Source organism: Rhinatrema bivittatum, chromosome 11, assembly GCF_901001135.1.
Source record: "Rhinatrema bivittatum chromosome 11, aRhiBiv1.1, whole genome shotgun sequence".
Lineage (NCBI taxonomy): Eukaryota > Metazoa > Chordata > Amphibia > Gymnophiona > Rhinatrematidae > Rhinatrema > Rhinatrema bivittatum.
The window spans coordinates 2,590,570-2,608,862 of NC_042625.1; the positions used below are offsets into that span (position 1 = coordinate 2,590,570).

Consider the following 18,293-nt stretch of genomic DNA (forward strand, 5'->3'; position numbering starts at 1 on the left):
TCAATATAATTTATAATCCACCTGTAGAAAGATAGTCTAAAGGCGGATTATAATCAAATTTAAAATTACATTCTTATTATAATAGTAAACAATTTGCAATCTACAAATCTATGGAGTTTCCCCCAGAGCAGAAATTGTACCCTAGGAGCTGTCAGCTTACCATCTCCTAGGAATGTAGATAGCTAGGTGGTTGGTGGTATTGAGGATCACTTGGTAACTTGCCTGCCTGATGCGAATGTAGCGGATCTCACCTGCCACCTAGATAAGATTTTAGAGAGTGCTGGGGAGGAGCTGCCTGTTGTGGTATAATTGGGTAAAAATGACACAGGTAGGTTCTAAAGGCTAAATTTAGGCTTTTAGGTAGGTAACTGAAATCCAGAACATCTACGATTGCATGCTCAGAACTGTTCCCCATTGCATGCGTAGGACACCAAGAGCTCCAGAATCTCAATCAATGGATGAGATGAGGGTGCAGGGAAGAGGGTTTTACACTGGTTAGGAACTGGGAACAGGGAAGCTATTATGATGGGATGGCCTCCATTTTAACCAGAGTGGAACCAAGATGCTGGCACAAACATTTAAAAAAGGATATAGAGCAGTTTTAAAACTAATGGGTGAAAGCTGAGTCGCTCAGAAGCACATGGTTTGGAGGGGTGTATCTCGCAAAGATACTTGCAAAACAAGGAAGTTAGAATATCCCAGTAGAGAGGTTGTGTTTGGCTGAAGTAGCCCACATGAACGTAGACAAAGAGCATCCAGATATGAATGACTTCAAACCGTCTGAATTCACAATCTGCTTGTTAACAAATGATACAAAGAGAAATAAAAGTACAAATAAAAAGCATGCTTTAAAATGTCTATATGCGAGTATCAGAAACCTGAAAAGTGAAACTGGTGAGTTAGAATGTATGGCAGTACACGAGAATATAGCCATTATAGGCATTTCAGAGTCATAGTGGAAAGAGGATAACCAACGGGTCACTGTGATACGAGAATAAAATATGTTTATAAATAAGACCAAGGAAATAACAGTTTGAGGAATCAAATGTATGTATGTATGTATAAATATTGAAACGAGAGAAACATGGCATCCTCCCCAAACCCAAAAGACAAGGCATATAGGATCAGGCATAATAAGTATTTTCCCATAGACACAAAATGAGAAAACACTCAATGCATATAGACCTTAATTCCTAACGAACTTTATTCTACAGGATTATCGTATAAACGCGGCACCAGAATACAACTCCCACTGCTCTCACTGGTCCCGAAGAAACAGATCTATTAATAAGTAAGAAATAAAACATTATCGCTACTAACAACAAAAATAAACGCTTACTGTTATTTGCCAGTCAACAAAACCAAAACACCTTCCAAACTAATAGGCTACGTCCAGCTGTGAAAGCGGCCGGAAATGACGTACATCCCTACTCTTCCAAGAATGGCTAGAAAGAAAGGATGATGTAATCAGCTGATTTCTAGTAGTCGGCCTCTCACTCTTTCCTGTTTTGCTGATACCTGCTCAAATATACATGCTGGGAAATTAAGAAGGAAAATAGTACAGGGGTGTTTCATATGATTATAACCGTATGCAATATAATCCTGCTGTATGGCTACTTTGCCTGAATCACTTCTGGCAGACGTTCCATCTCCTGCAGCAATCACAAAAAAACACTGCCTACTACTCAGCAAGTGAAAATTGCGCTAGGCATGCTCAGACCTTGTCCCTTTAAGATTATTAACCATCTTCCGCTCAGAGAATGGCGCCGTTAAGGCCACGCCCCCTTCCGTGGTTCTTCCCCCTCTCTCACGCTGCGTGCGCGCCTCCGCCACAGCGATGCTGCCCCTTTTCCTGGCCGCGCTCGTGCGCGTCTCTCGCCGCCGCCATGTTGTTGTGGTTGTGAGAGGAAGGCGAGCCCGAGCTGAACAACAACAAACAGCTGGGAGCCGCGCCGAGGAGGCGGGGAAGCTGATGGGGTGGAGGGGACCGGTGGCTGTGATCCTTGCTGTTATTCGGTGAGAAGCTCCGTGCTGTTAACCCTCTAGAAAAGAAGGGAGAGGGGAGTTGGGGCCCGATTCCGGCCTTCCCCCCCCCCCCCCCCCCCTACACCTGATCCTTCGCTGTGTGTCCGGCTGCCTCTTTCTTTCCCTCCTTGCCCGGCGCACGGGGATGGCTACATCTGCAGACGGAGGCGGGAAGAATCAGAGCAGATATCTTTTAGGACGATACCTTGGAAAGTGACAAGGGACGCGGGAGAGTAGTGACCCAGGGGTGTCCCTTGCAGAAAGTACGGGCCGGGGGGCGGGGACGGGCAGTACCTTGGAGAGCCCGTGGAGGGAAGCGATGCTGGTTGTGGGAGCTTTTAAGTTTTGACCGAATGCGAAACCCAACGATATTGGTAGGCTTGCGTTGTTGGTGAGTCTATTGTCCTGGATTTAAAAGTTATGCATATTTATTTTCAATATTTTATTTCGTGAGTTTGTTTTCTTAATACTGAAAACAAATATCTCATCCACTGAACAATTTCAGCGGGACAATATTTATTTATTTGTTCAGTTTTATATACGGTCATTCGGTGCAGCCATCATAACGGTTTACAGAAATCAAACAAAGAATATACAATTAAAACATAGTTGCATAAATTAACAGTGGGAGAGATGAAGGGGAAGAGGTTGGTGGTGAAAAAGGGAGGACAAGGAAGAAAAGGAGGAAGGTAATAGTCTTGGTATTTATTCATCTTTGGAATGGACTTCTAGTGTTTAATTATAAGTTCATATTGCTGCTACAATGGCTGATGCCAGATGTTAATTCAGTATCTCTCTTGCATGGGTCTGGTTGGTAGTATTGATTGAAGTTAGATTGTTGAATCAAATCATTAATGTAGACTTTGTGAAAAAGGAAAGTCTTAAGATCCTTCTTGAACGTTTTTATATTAGTTTGAGTTCTTAAATAAGGTGGTAGTGAGTTCCATTTTTTAGGACAGGCAATGGAGACTGCTCTATTTCTTGTTGTTGATAGATGGGCATCTTTGGGAGGAATTAATAGACGAAAGGTGTTATTTGATCAAAGATTCCTACTGTTATTCTGTGGAGTGATTTTCAAGCTTGTTTGTTTATGGTGATTGGAATGTATTTGTGTATAATGGTCAAAGTGTTATATTCAATTCGGGATTTAATAGGAAGCCAGTGTAGTGAATTTAAAATTGGAGTGATGTGATCATTCTGTTTTTTTTCCAGTTAAAATTCTGGCTGCTGAATTTTGAAGAATCTGCAGAGGCTTGATGTTAATATATGGAAGGCCAATCATGAGGGAATTACAGTAGTCAATGGTTGAGAAAATTATTAGTTGTAAAACTGTTCTGAAATCTACTGAATTTAGAAAAGGTTTTATCTGCCTTAGGATTATGAGTTTGTGATATCCTTCTTTGATTTTGGTAGTTATGTGGTTATTGTAAGAGAGGTTATTATCTATTATTACTCCAAGGTTTCTGGCATGAGTGACAGGGGGATATTGGGTTAATTTGATTGTTGCGAATAGAGGTAGTGGTGTTATATTGGGTTTTTTGTTCTTGATAAGTAATTCGGTTTTATCAATGTTGATTATGAGTGTTAATTTTGTAAGGAGTTGTTTTATTGATTCAAGTAGTATAGAAGTGTCTTTATATGTTTCATCAATGGAGTTTTTTATGGTAATTAAAAGTTGTATGTCATCTGCATAGAGGTAGTGGGTGATTTGCAGATCATTTAGTAGCTGGCAAATTGGTAAAAGGTATACATTGAATAGAGTGGCAGATAACGCTGAACCTTGTGGAACTCCAGTATTGAGGTTAATTTTCTTAGAGATGTTATTATTGAATGAAACTTGGTAGCTTCTGTTGGAGAGATAAGATGAAAACCATTGAAGTGTAGTCTCAGCTAAACCAATGTCATATGGTCATTCTAGAAGAATTTGATGATTTACTGTATCAAATGCTGCAGAGAGATCAAGGAGTACTAGAAGAAATTGCTTTCCGTTATCAAATCTTCTTAGAATGGTGTCATTTAAAGAGAGAAGGAGAGTCTCAGTATTGAGATTTTTTTCTGAAACCATATTGGTTTGGGGATAGGATGTTGTTTGTTTCCAGGTAATCATCAAGTTGTGAGTGAACTACTTTTTCTATGATTTTGGCAATAAAGGGTAGATTAGAAATAGGGTGGTAATTTAAGTTGTTTGGGTCAAGGTTATTCTTTTTTAGTATGGGTTGATTATTGCAGATTTGAGACAATTGGGATAGTTTCCTTCGGTAAGTGATAAAGTGACGATCTTGGTGATTAATTTTTTTATAATAGGTTCAATTGTCTTGAGGCTTATAATGTGGATGCTATCCAGAGGGTGGTTGGCAGGATTCATTTTCTTGGTGATTGATTGGATCTGGATGGTGGAGGAGGTATTGAAGCTGGTCCATTTTGATTTTATTTTTGTGTTCAGACATATGGATTGGGTGTTATTGATGAAGGATTGAATTAGGTTTAATATTTTATTACTAAAGAATTCAGCAAAATTATCACTTTTGAATGATGTGCAAGTAGGTTTATTGGTAGTCTTTGTGAGGTATTGTACAATTGAGAAGAGCTGGGGTTATGGTGGAATTTGTTGATTTTTTTTTTTTTTGAGAAATATTCACTAGCAGTAGTGACAGTCCAAGCTTTCATATATTCTGCTCTAGCCAGTGTGCTTCAAAGCCAGTGTTGAATGGGGTGGTGCAGACTGTTTTCAAGCTTTTGTGGTTGTGTATTTTTGTGGAAGGTACACTGATAACATCAGCTAATTTTGCATAGTCAACAGAATGTTACTGTTGGTAATGACTTTCATCTAGTACTGTCTTGCACTGGACTTTCAAAGTTTTTCACCTTTAAATTATGTTTAAAGTAATTATCATTGTAGAGAACCATCTGTTTTTGTGTTTACGAGAAAAAAAATTATAAATTTTATTGTAAATTTTAATTGGTGTTATTTTATATACACAATTGTAATTTCAACAAACTGTTTGGAATGAGTGGAATTAGTGAGTCATGGGACTAGCACTACATTTAGAAAACTGCATTCCTTTTACAGGTAGCCTAGCAGTTTGTCATGCTGCTTCTTGGCTTGCCTACAATTTATAGTATCCATTGGTTAGCTCACGTTAGCAGTAATGTACTAAGACTTCTTTGGAAGAGTCATTCGGTGTTTCAGGCCAATGCAGTACCATGCACTGGTTAACCCGCGGTTGAACGCACATTTTGGACGAGCGCCAATAACCCCTTATGCAATAAGAGAATTAGTGTGTCCAAACCAGCACGTAGCTAATAGTGTTCATCACATGTAAATGCCATGTTTATGAGGCTATATTAGCTATTACCTCCTTATGTAAAAAACAAATGTGCACCTGATGCGCTCATTTTTACCCTAAAAAATGAACGCCAGTCCCTGAGCTGGCGTTAAGTCTTGAGGAGCCCCAAAAGTTAACAAAAAGCAGAAAATACTGTTTTTCTGTGGTTCCTCCAACTTAATATCACCATGATATTAAGTCGGAGGAATTGAAAAAAGGAACAATGTAAAAGAAAAAATGAAAAAAGTGTTGCTGGCAAGTAGGATAACGAGCATCCATTTTCCTAAGGGGTGGCTGTGCACATGTTAGGAAACAGTTGCTCATAAAATTGAGCATCTGTTTCCTAACCCATGCACAGCCACTTCTTCTGGGTGCCCAATGTATCCCTAGTGCATCCTTTTTAGTACAGCAGCTTTTTTGCCTATTGCATCGAGCTCTCAGGGCAAGTGATTGTGCATGCGTTAAAAAAAAAAAAAAAAAAGTGCTTCCAGTTTGGATGCACATTTTTAGCGCTTCTGTATTACATCGGCCTGTTTATAGTGATAACCTGGAGGGGGATACATTTCTACCTACTGCAGTTGATTTTGTAATGAAGTAGTTTAAAAGTACAGAACTGAGTTTTATTGGGTGTGAAGTATAAGACTATTACAGTACTGAACTGAGATTGCTCAACAAACGGAATTAGGGAAGTCCATTGTTGACTTACGAAGAGGCTTGCAACTGTATTGGCAAATCATTGTTAAATTAGGCAGTAAACTATCAGTTTGTTAATCTTGCCTTTACATGTCAGGAAAGAATGATTATTCAATATTCTCATTTTTTTTTGTTTGTTTCTAAAAGTTTGAGGTGATCACTATCTTAGCATTCTTGGCATGCAGGTTTCATAAAGGTTTTGAGTGTGCACTAACTTGATCTGCTCTGTGTAAAAATGTTATACTGAGCAGGGTTTGAAAATTTTCTTCAGGACTTACTCAACATGCACTTCTGTTCTCTTCCCTTTCCCCCAAGTAATGTGTTCTTTGGAGTGGATCAGTTGCACCCAGTGGGAGCGGAGAAGGAGGAGAGCTCTCCTGCTTCCTCAGGCACAATCCTCTCTGCCTTTCCTCCTTTTCCCACCTCCACCCTCCTTACCCCCATTTGCTTCAGCTCTCTCTGGCTTCCTGCAAGGGCCTTGAACAGGGCCAAATATGCAGATGCCTTTTCTGCTGAAATCGATTAGTGAAGAATGGATTTTTCAAACCTAGATTATGAATAAAACGCCAGTGGGTCCCTTTGGATTTGAAACAAAGCCACCTGTCCTAAGGCAGATATGAATTGGGTCAAGTACTATTAGATAATGAGCAGGCAATGATTTTTGTTCTGATGAAATCTTGTGGGAAGGCTCAGGCATGCTTTCATTATAAATGTTTCCTCAAAAGGGAGGATGCTTTAATCCCATTTTGCAAAACAGTAGATGATCTTGTTCTCTGAGGACAAGCAGGGTGGGCTGACATCCGATGGAGCCCGGCAAAGAACTTTGATCTCAAAAGATTCTAGAGCTTTCAGCATCTCAACTGAGTCAGCGTAGCTGTAATCACTGTCCCGCCCCCTAGGCAGAGCCCCTCATTCTTTCTTTTTCCATCAATGTGGCTGTGGTATCAGCTTTACTTTCTCCCTCACAGCTACTGCTGTGACAGTTCTGGAGCTGCAGTAGCCGGTTTTTTTTTTTTTGTTTTAAACAGGCTTTTGTTTTCTTTTTTCCCCTTTATACTTTATGGTATTGATTTTGGTTTTCTCCTCTCATTTCAAACCTGTCTGCTAGCCGCATGGTGGGCCTAGTGCATTATGCAGCCTGGCAGAGGTTGTTCTCTTTTCCTTAATAAATATTGCTGCATATGCAGCTTATTTGTGTGGTCCTATCCTTTAATTAATTAATTAATTAATTAATTTCTTTCTTTTATATACCGACCTTCATGACTGGTGTCATATCAAATCGGTTTATATGGAACAAGGGGTAAACATTCTTATCAACCATTTAACAGTAAAATAATCAGAGGAGGTAAAAAAAAGTTACATATAACAAGGAGATCAAACTTGGGAATAGAAGAAAGAGAAGGACAGAGGGATAACCATTGTGATTAAAGGGTTTCGCTATGTAAGTTGTCAGGTAGGCTTGAGATGTAGAGTTCCAAAAGTGAATAGATTAAGGGAAAGCTTGGCTAAATAGCCAGGTTTTAAGTTTTTTTTGAAATGTTTGTAGGCAGGGTTCCTGTCTGAGGTCCGGAGGTAAATTGTTTCAAATAGTGGGTCCTGCTATCGAGAATGCTCGTTCTTTGGTTGCGGTGTGGCGTGAAGTTTTGTTAGGAGGCACATGGAGAGATCCTTTGTATGATTCTCTGATGGGTCTGGATGAGGAATGGAGTTTGAGGGGGAACTGGAGGTCCAACGGGTGTTGTTTGTGGATCGTTTTGTGGATTATGGTAAGGGATTTGTGTAAGATTCTATAGTTTATTGGCAGCCAATGTAGGTTCTTTAAGATGGGGGAGATGTGATCTCTGTGGTTTGTATTAGACAAGACTCTAGCTGCTGCATTCTGGAGCATCTGCAATGGTTTTGTGGAGGAGAGTGGAAGCCCCAGAAGGAGTGTGTTGCAGTAGTCAATCTTGGCAAAGAGCGTGGCTTGGAGGACAGTCCTGAAGTCATGTCAAAACAGGAGGGGTTTGAGCCTTTTTAGGACTTGCAGTTTGTAGAAGCCGTCCTTTGTAGTGTTGTTAATGGATTTCTTTAAATTTAAGCGATTGTCAAGGATTACTCTGAGGTCTCTAGCATGAGAGATTTGGGCTGTATGAAGGGGCTGAAGTGAGGAGTCGAAATGGTCGGTTGAAATGATGAGCAGTTCGGTCTTGGACATATTTAGGACTAGATTCAGATTATTGAGGAGTTGGTTGTTGGATTGAAGGCAATTTTCCCAGTATAGGAGAGTCTTTGAGAGTGACTCTTTTATGGGGATTAAGATCTGAACATCGTCTGCGTAGAGATAATGTGTTAATCTTAGATTGGTAAGCAGTTGACAGAGGGGGAGGAGGTAGATGTTAAATAGGGTGGGGGATAAGGAGGATCCTTGAGGAACTCCTACTGAAGATTTAATACTGGATGATTCTTTGTTGTTAATTTTGACTTTGTAGGTTCTGTTGCTTAGGAATGAATTAAACCATCTGTGTACAGAGCCTGAAATACCAATGTCTGAGAGACGGCTTAGCAAAGTGGAGTGATTCACCGTATCACATGCTGCCGAGATGTCAAGAAGAGCTAACAGAAATGCTTGACCTTTGTCTAGGCCTAAGATGATGTGATCCGTAAGGGAGAGGAGGAGGGTTTCTGTGCTGTAGGATTTGCGAAACCCGTATTGATTAGGATAGAGAATATTGTGATCGTCTAGGAAATCCGAGAGTTGGGAATTGACCAATTTTTCAGTGATTTTTGCAACAAAAGGAAGGTTGGAGATTGGGCGGAAATTAGAGAGATCTTGTGTGTCTAGGTTGGGTTTCTTCAGAAGAGGTTTGAGTGATGCAGATTTTAGAGAGTCAGGATATATTCCTTGAGATAAGGTGCAGTTTATGATGTCTGCCAAGGGACTGGCTATGGTGTCAGGGATACGAAGGAGGAATTTTGTAGGTATATTGTCTGAAGGGTGGCTTGATAGTTTCAGTTTCTTTAGGAGGGATTTGATCTCCTTGGATGAGATGGGTTCAAAGGTATCAAATTTGGCTCCGATGATGGTCTGTTTTGCCGCAGTAGTCTGTTGTGTGGAGGTGTTAGGGGGCAGCAGTGCTAAGGTGTTTGTTATTTTTTTTTTGAAAGAAAAGAGCAAGTTCTTCTGCTTTGTTTTGTGCCTCATCCTCTGTTATAGCCGGAGCATTGGTTTTCGTGAGTTGTGAGACGTATGTGAAGAGAGCCTTTGCGTCGAATTGGAAATCATGGATTCTGCTGGCGAAGAAGATTTTTTTTGATCGTAGTATGAGGTTTCTATATCGGTGGAGCTGGTCTTTGTAGATGGATAAGGTAGTGGAGCTGGGTGCTTTGCGCCATTGGCGTTCCTTAAGTCTAAGGTCTTGTTTAGACTTTTTAAGTTCTGGTGAAAACCAAGGTTGTTTTGCTTTCTGATTCGGGTTGATTGTTCTTACAACTGCTGGGCATAGTTTATTGGCTATACCCTCCGTGATGTTCTGCCAAGAGAGTATAGCTGCATTGGGGTTGGTTGTGTCCAAGTTTGAGAATTCTTTAGATAAGTGTTCGATAAGGGTGTCAGAAGGGCATGATTTCCGGAAGTGGATAGTAGAATGGGGTTGCGGTTGTTTAGAGCATGTATTAATTGTCAGAGAGGTGGATACAAGAACATGGTCTGACCATGAGACTGGGGTGCAGTCAGGAGGGGGAAGAATATGAGATACCAGAGTTAATGAAGAGGAGGTCCAGTGTGTGGCCAGCTTTGTGTGTAGGTTTGTCTATGATTTGTTCAAAACCCATGGCTCTAAGGGTGGTAAGAAAGGCTTCGCAGTTGGCTGAGGGAGGAGTAGCATCTACATGGAGGTTGAAGTCTCCCAGGATCATAGCAGGGGAGTCCGTGTTTATATATTTCGTGATGGCTTCTATGAGCGGAGAGAAGTTCGATTCCAGCAGTCCGGGGGGGGGGGGGGGGCATAGACTAAAAAGATTTGGAGCTGGTTAGATTTGATAAAGACAAGTTCCAATTTTGGAGGGGGAAATCTTGATTGGGTGGTTAGAGAGGTTGAGGGGTTTTTTTTGCTGCTAGCAGAAGACCACCTCCTCTTTTTTTCTGTCTGGGGATAGAGAAAATGTCATAGCTGTGGGTAGGTAATTGATTTATGATGGCGATGTCTGAGTGTCTGAGCCAGGTTTCAGTAATGGCACATATGTCTGGATTAGAGTCGTTGAGATGGTCGTTGAGAATGTGGGTTTTCTTCGTTAAGGGTTGTGCATTGAACAATGAAAGTGTGAAAAAAGTGAGTCCTAGTATTTGAGAGAGAGGTGAGGCCATGATGGAAATGAGGGGTTTGAGAATTGAAATGGTGATATTGTACGAGAGGAGTGGTGGTGGTGTAAAATGGGGATAGGGTAGGATTGCATCTTGTTTCTTAAGATTTGTGATAAATTGATAGATTGGATGTGATAAGGTACTGACCTAGGAGATGGGCAGAAGTTAGATAATTGAAGAAAAAAGTCTTGTACCTATGCTTATGGGGTCCAATTTAATATTGAGGTGGATTTGGGCAGTGAGCATAGCATAGGTTCGCTGTTGAGTAGTGCTGGAGGCAAAGGTTTTCTCGGGGCTGCACGAAGGGGTGCACAAAGGGGCCTTCCCCTTTGTCGCGCTCCTTCGGCGCGCGGCGCCGCTGCAATCCTAATTTAAAACCCTGCAGGGCAAGGCTTGATTGGTTCAGCTGGCAGGTAGGCGGGGTTTCGCCGGTCTCGGCGCGGTTTTTTTTTTTTTTTTTCTGTTTGCTTAGTTTTTTAGATGTGGGCCTGGGTCGCTCTATCGGAGCTGAGGCCGTCCGGGTGGGGAGTGAAACAACTGACCTTCCCCCGGTGGGGCTCGGCGCCGATAGCGCAGGCCCTCCCCAGCGAGTACAGCAGTGAAGAGAAGAAGAAGGAGGAATGGCGCCGCTGCGATCCTAATTTAAAACCCTGCAGGGCAAGGCTTGATTGGTTTAGCTGGCAGGTAGGCGGGGTTTCGCCGGTCTCGGCGCGTTTTTTTTTTTTTTTTTTTCTGTTTGCTTAGTTTTTTAGATGTAGGCCTGGGTCGCTCTATCGGAGCTGAGGCCGTCCGGGTGGGGAGTGAAACAACTGACCTTCCCCTGGTGGGGCTCGGCGCCGATAATTTGTCTGTTATGTGCCTTTGTCAGGTGCCTCGTGGGACTGGCAGTATGCAGTTTGTGTGTGGTCTGTATAGGCCTCTGGCCTAGAGACTTGCCTGAGTTCCCATTCAGGCAGGAGTTCAGGAAGCTTCATCTGATCACTGCTCAGACAGTGAAGGAGTCCAGCACCAGACGGTTACCGTGGGGAGAGAACTAGTCTCCATGGGCTCAAGTTAATGTACACCTCTGGGCCCTGGATGACATAATCTCCCCTCCTGCATGTCTTTGTGTCCTCTAGTATGCATTTTCTTTTGGAAGACATCACAGGCTTGTGCACTACAGTTGTCGATGCACTGGGATGTAGTTGCTGAGAATGCACTCCTATTCACTCTGCAATTAAGGTGGATACCGAGGTGGTAATGTTTGGATAGTTCCCCCCCATGGGGAAGGGCCAGGCCATTATGGACCCCCTTCAATATGGACTTATGCTCTGGTTCCCCTTCATTGGGAAGCCTCTAGGGCACAGTCCATTGCAGGTTTGTTGCTCTGGCTAGGGCTTCGATCTGCATGAATCAGTACAGCTCCTTGCAGGTCCCCTAGGGGAGCTGAGGGGGTGGGGAAGTATCGGGGGGGGGGGGGGTCGTTTGGACCACTTTCACTGGCATCCCTGTGGCCTGATTACCATGGTGATCATAGCATCCAACTAGGCAGCCACCAGTAACTGGTCATGTCACCAATGGAACCTCATAGTATAGCTGGGTTCACAAAAGGTTTGGATAAGTTCTTGGAGGAGAAGTCCATTAATGGCTAATCAATTTTACTTAGGGAATAGCCACTGCTATTAATTGCATCAGTAGCATGGGATCTTCTTAGTGTTTGGGTAATAACCAGGTTCTTGTGGCTTGGTTTTGGCTTCTGTTGGAAACAGGATGCTGGGCTTGATGGACCCTTGGTCTGACCCAGCATGGCAATTTCTTATGTTCTTATAGGTTGGTGCCTGTGCCCCATTTTTGTATGGAAAGTAGGAAGTTTCTGGAATCATGGATGACCGGTTACCTTTGCATTCTCTCTCCCCTCTATACTGGCTGTGTCCCATTAAACCATGTCTATCAAAATGTTTCTATGAGTTTTCCCAGCACTGAACTCTGGCTCACCGATCTATAGTTTCCCGGATCTCTCCTGAAGCTCTTTTTTAAATATCGGGGTTACATTGGCCATCTTCCAATCTTCAGGTACGACGGATGATTTTAATGATAGATCTGAAATTTCATTCTTTTAGTTCTTTCAGAACCCTGGGGTGTATGCCATCCTGTCCAGGTGATTTACTACTCTTCAGTTCGTCAGTCTCCTAGCTCTATCTGTTTTTTCTCTTTTTCCACGGTGCTGACAGGACTGACTTTTGCAGTCCGTGATCGATGTAGGCTGCTGAGGTTGGGGATTCGCTTGAGTTCTTCCTGTCTGGAGTTCCATGACGGTTCACTGATTGATAGGCATCGATGAATTCAGACAGTGGAAGGATTGAGGATTGCCGTTCCTGTAAGGGGTGGGGGGAGAACTCATCCTCCCCACATCTTTTAAGTGGTTCCAATCATACCTGATGGAGAGACAATTTAGTGTGCAAATTGGAAATTGTATCTCCAATCCTATTGCCCTAGCTCAAGGTGTATCCCAAAGCTCATCCCTCTCCTCTACACTATTTAATATATACCTCCTCCCCCTCTGCCATCTCCTCTCAAAACTAGGCCTCCTGCATTTTATATATGCGGATGATGTGCAGATACTGATTCCTGTAACGGACACAATACACAAAACCATTGAAACCTGGAAATCCACCCTCACTGTCATCAGCACCTTACTATCTAACAATTTCCTCGCACTCAACACCTCTAAAACAGAGCTCATCATTTCACCCCACAACATCAGTCCTCCACTATCATCGATCAATGCTCCCCCTACTAATATCACCTTTCCCCAACATGTGCGCAGCTTCGGCTTCACCCTAGATAATCACTTTAACTTCAAAAAATATATCAACATGACTCTTAAAGACGGTTTCTTCAAATTGCACACACTCAAAAAAACTCAAACATAAGAACATAAGAAATTGCCATGCTGGGACAGACCAAGGGTCCATCAAGCCCAGCATCCTGTTTCCAACAGAGGCCAAAAACCAGGCCACAAGAACCTGGCAATTACCCAAACACTAAGAAGAACCATGCTACTGATGCAATTAATAGCAGTGGCTATTCCCTAAGTATAATTGATTAATAGCCATTAATGGACTTCTCCTCCAAGAACTTATCCAAACCTTTTTTAAACCCAGCTACACTAACTGCACTAACCACCTCCTCTGGCAACAAATTCCAGAGCTTTATTGTACGTTGAGTGAAAAAGAATTTTCTCCGATTAGTCTTAAATGTGTTACTTGCTAACTTCATGGAATGCCCCCTAGTCCTTCTATTATTCGAAAGTGTAAATAACCGAGTCACATCTACTCGTTCAAGACCTCTCATGATCTTAAAGACCTCTATCATATCCCCCCTCAGCCGTCTCATCTCCAAGCTGAACAGCCCTAACCTCTTCAGCCTTTCCTCATAGGTGAGCTGTTCCATCCCCTTTATCATTTTGGTTGCCCTTCTCTGTACCTTCTCCATCGCAACTATATCTTTTTTTTAAGATGCGGTGACCAGAATTGTACACAGTATTCAAGGTGCGGTCTCACCATGGAGCGATACAGAGGCATTATGACATTTTCCGTTCTATTAACCATTCCCTTCCTAATAATTCCTAACATTCTATTTGCTTTTTTGACTGCTGCAGCACACTGAGCCGACGATTTCAAAGTATTATCCACTATGATGCCTAGATCTTTTTCCTGGGTGGTAGCTCCTAATATGGAACCTAACATCGTGTAACTACAGCAAGGGTTATTTTTCCCTATGTGCAACACCTTGCACTTGTCCACATTAAATTTCATCTGCCATTTGGATGCCCAATCTTCCAGTCTTGCAAGGTCCTCCTGTAATGTATCACAGTCTGCCTGTGATTTAACTACTCTGAATAATTTTGTATCATCCGCAAATTTGATAACCTCACTAGTCTTATTCCTTTCCAGATCATTTATATATAAATTGAAAAGCACCGGTCCCAATACAGATCCCTGAGGTACTCCACTGTTTACCCTTTTCCACTGAGAATATTGACCATTTAATCCTACTCTCTGTTTCCTGTCTTTTAACCAGTTTGTAATCCACGAAAGGATATCGCCTCCTATCCCATGACATTTTAGTTTTCGTAGAAGCCTCTCATGAGGGACTTTGTCAAACGCCTTCTGAAAATCCAAATACACTACATCTACCGGTTCACCTTTATCCACATGTTTATTAACCCCTTCAAAAAAATGAAGCAGATTTGTTAGGCAAGACTTCCCTTGGGTAAATCCATGTTGACTGTGTCCCATTAAATCATGTCTTTCTATATGCTCTACAATTTTGATCTTGAGAATAGTTTCCACTATTTTTCCCGGCACTGAAGTCAGGCTCACTGGTCTATAATTACCCGGATCGCCCCTGGAGCCTTTTTTAAATATTGGGGTTACATTGGCCACCCTCCAGTCTTCAGGTACAATGGATTATTTTAATGATAGCTTACAAATTTTAACTAATAGGTCAGAAATTTCATTTTTGAGTTCCTTCAGAACCCTAGGATGCATACCATCCGGTCTAGGTGATTTGCTACTCTTTAGTTTGTCAATCTGGCCTACTACATCTTCCAGGTTCACAGTGATTTCGTTCAGTTCGTCTGAGTCATCACCCCTGAAAACCATCTCCGGAACTGGTATCTCCCCAACATCCTCATTAGTAAACACGGACGCAAAGAATTCATTTAGTCTTTCTGCAATGGCCTTATCTTCCCTAAGAGCCCCTTTAACCCCTCTGTCATCTAATGGTCCAACCGACTCCCTCACAGGTTTCTTGCTTTGGATATATTTAAAAAAGTTTTTAGTATGAGTGTTTGCCTCTATGGCTAACTTCATTTCAAATTCTCTCTTCGCCTGTCTTATCAATGTTTTACACTTACCTTGATAATGCTTATGTTTTATCCTATTTTCTTCAGATGGATCCTTCTTCCAATTTTTGAAGGATGTTTTTTTGGCTAAAAAAGCCTCTTTCACCTCACCTTTTAACCATGACGGTAATCGTTTTGCCTTCCTTCCACCTCTGCTACACCTCAATGATTTTCGTACTATACTACAAACCTTCATCATATCGAAAATCGACTATTGTAATGCGATGCTTTTGGACTTACCTAAAAGCATCACCCAACCCCTCCAACTACTCCAAAATGCAGCTGCCTGTATCCTCACCAACACCCATAAAAGCGACCACATCACCCCTGTACTGAAACATCTGCACTGGTTACCCGTCACTTCAAGAATCACATACAAGTCTCTTACTCTAATCCATAAATCCCTGCACAACCAAAATATGCACTGGTTTAAAGAACATTAACTGCTATTAATCAAGTTTACTTAGGGAATAGCCACTGCTATTAATTGCATCAGTTGCATGGGATCTTCTTAGTGTTTGGGTAATTGCCAGGTTCTTGTGGCCTGGTTTGGCCTCTGTTGGAAACAGAATGCTGGGCTTGATGGACCCTTGGTCTGACCCAGCATGGCAATTTCTTATGTTCTTAACATTTCACCTTCTATAATAGTGATAGACCCACTAGAAAACAATACCTGGCTACCTTGCACACCCCCTCACCCAAACTTACTAAGTTATGCTCTACCAAAGGAAGGGCCTTTTCCCTAGCAGGGCCCTCCCTCTGGAACAAGCTACCATCCTCATTCCGCCAAGAGCCTTGCCCTAAAAAATCCAAATATCGGGGTTACATTGGCTCTTCAAGCAAGCTTACACATAAATGCATGTCCTATCTATTGCTGTCCTAATCACCTCCTTACATTTACCACTGTGCGACTCTCTATGCTTTACTTTCCCGCATCTCTCCTCCCGTTGCAACTTCTTCTCCGAATTCAAATCAAAGTACAATTTGTCAGCATAACCTCTTGTAGCCCATGACAAAGCTACTTATCGTAATTCCTTTTCAATTGAGTATTTGTATATAATTTGTAAATAATCTGTATACAATTTTGTAAATAGTTTCTCCTAATAAGAATGTTATGCTCAATATACCCCCTCGCTCTTCCGCTCCTCTCCCTGCCCTCTCCCCCATCCCTCTGTTAATTTTCCTACAGTTCTTTGTTCTCTGTAAAGCCTGTTGCTAATTTTTGTTCCATGTGAACCGATGAGACGTTCCCAACGTTCATCGGTAAACAAAAGCTGTTAAATAAATAAATCTCAAGGAACTAGTCTCCATGGGCAGGTGCCTTGGATGACGTTACCTCCTTTCCTGCTTACCAGCCTTGGCAATGCAGTCAGTCTCCCTGGGAGAGAGGGTGAGTGGAACCTGGGCTGCAGGGCCTCTCCCTGCAGATGCCCATGGCTTCCTTGGTCGATACCTTCGGGCCGAGACCCCATTGGGGCCCTTGGGTGGTCGACATCCTTGGGCACCTATGATGCTGGGGATGGTGCTATTTACCGTTGAACTGATTATAGTTCGGTTTAGCGCAGTCAAGGCCCTGGGTGCATTTTTGTTGGGTGCGGCTTTGCATTGGTGAGCGCGAAAGCGCCGAGGGCCCTATGAGCACAGTCCCCGCTCTGGGCACCCGTGGATGCAGTCGGAGATCACAGGACATGTCCGCAGTACTCCATAAGCATCTGCGGTTGCCAGGGACTTTGCCATTGTCGTTCCCTGTGGGACTCGCGGGTGAGCCGGTTCTGATGCAGTTTCGAGGGCCTGGTCCGGGGACTGTCTTCAGCTGGGGCTCCTCCGAGGATTGTAGTGGCAACCTCCCATATACGAGGCTGTCTGCTTGTGGTAGTTGTTTGCTTTAGCACCTCAGCAATCAGTGATTGTACCTCATCTCTCCTTCTTGGAGTTGCTAGGTCTTTTGGGATCAGGAGGCCCTGATCCCACTGCTTCCCTCTCCCCTCTGGAAGGGGAGATTTGACTAGGTTCCAGGGCAACCCTTTTGGGTTCCCCCCCTGGATGCCTGACTTTGTACCCCTTCAAAGGGTGTCCCTTGTTTTCCATTCCTAGACAAGGGATGGCACTGCTCTGACTGATGCCAGCCCCAAGAATAGTCAAGGATAGCACTTTCCCTTGGGCGCTCTAAGACAGAGCAGTTCTATCCACAAGAGACCCTGTCCAATGTTGCTCAACCGGTGACCCTACAGGTTTCCCCCTGTTTGGGAGTCACTTTGGTATCTGCTGGACTCTGTGCGTATCTTCCTTAAGGATCACTATCGTCAGTCATTCTTGCTTGCGGGACCCTTCTCTGTGTGTGGAGCGTTTCAGTCTATCAGCGGGGTAATTGTGCCTTTCACCCTTTTGCCATGTCGATGGCTGAGGGAGTTGGGGGCAGAGTACCTTGCAACAGAGGCACTGCCCTCTGCTCACAGTTGTGTGCAAGCTATTTTTCCCCCTTTTTCAAGATCACCCTGTTTGTGGACAGAGGAGTCTCTGGCTCCGAAGCTGGTCGGCCGACGCATCGTCCAAAACGAGACTCACAAGGTTGCCCTTCAAGGGAACCCTTCTGTTTGGAAGCGAACTAGAGAAACTAGCCAACAAATGGGGCGAATCCCCACTGCCGCGACTACCGGAGGACAGGAATAATAGAAACCAGCGACCCTTCCCCTGAACATCCAGGGGCAGAGGATCACAGCGCTTCAACCCATACAGAAGCACATAACGAGCAGCTCGCTCCGCAGGCAGGAGCCAGTCATTTCGAAACAAGCACAACAAAAGGGGAGCAGACTCGGGCCCAGGTCCCAGCCGCACCCCACAATGAAAATCAGCCGACCCGTCCAAAGGAAGAAGCCATAGGGGGGGGCAGACTTGCCCTAATCTACCAAAGATGGGTCAAGATAACTTTGGACAAGTGGGTCCTAGCCATCATTCGAGAGGGATATTCCCTGGATTTCCACCACCTTCCTCCGGACAAGTTTGTGGAATCCCCCTGCCA

At 43.2% G+C, this 18,293-nt stretch overlaps 2 protein-coding genes across 15 annotated transcripts in view; one reads left to right on the plus strand and one right to left on the minus strand.

Moving 5' to 3' along the window:
- ASCC2 (activating signal cointegrator 1 complex subunit 2) overlaps window positions 1-1,810 on the minus strand; it is a 164,474-nt gene extending 162,664 nt beyond the window's left edge. For 4 of the 6 annotated variants that reach the window (XM_029619479.1, XM_029619474.1, XM_029619477.1 and 1 more), the window contains exon 1: window positions 1,340-1,640. The gene's annotated coding sequence lies outside the window, so the exon portion shown is untranslated. Of the gene's footprint in view, window positions 1-160; window positions 180-1,339; window positions 1,641-1,720 lie in introns of those variants that run through there. The other 2 variants (XM_029619475.1, XM_029619478.1) reach the window with 2 other exon arrangements.
- A 52-nt stretch (window positions 1,811-1,862) lies between these two features.
- The window catches only part of MTMR3 (myotubularin related protein 3), a 334,346-nt gene continuing 317,915 nt past the window's right edge, over window positions 1,863-18,293 (plus strand). For 6 of the 9 annotated variants that reach the window (XM_029619464.1, XM_029619465.1, XM_029619469.1 and 3 more), the window contains exon 1: window positions 1,863-2,016. The gene's annotated coding sequence lies outside the window, so the exon portion shown is untranslated. The remainder of the gene's footprint in view (window positions 2,017-18,293) is intronic. The other 3 variants (XM_029619466.1, XM_029619468.1, XM_029619471.1) reach the window with 1 other exon arrangement.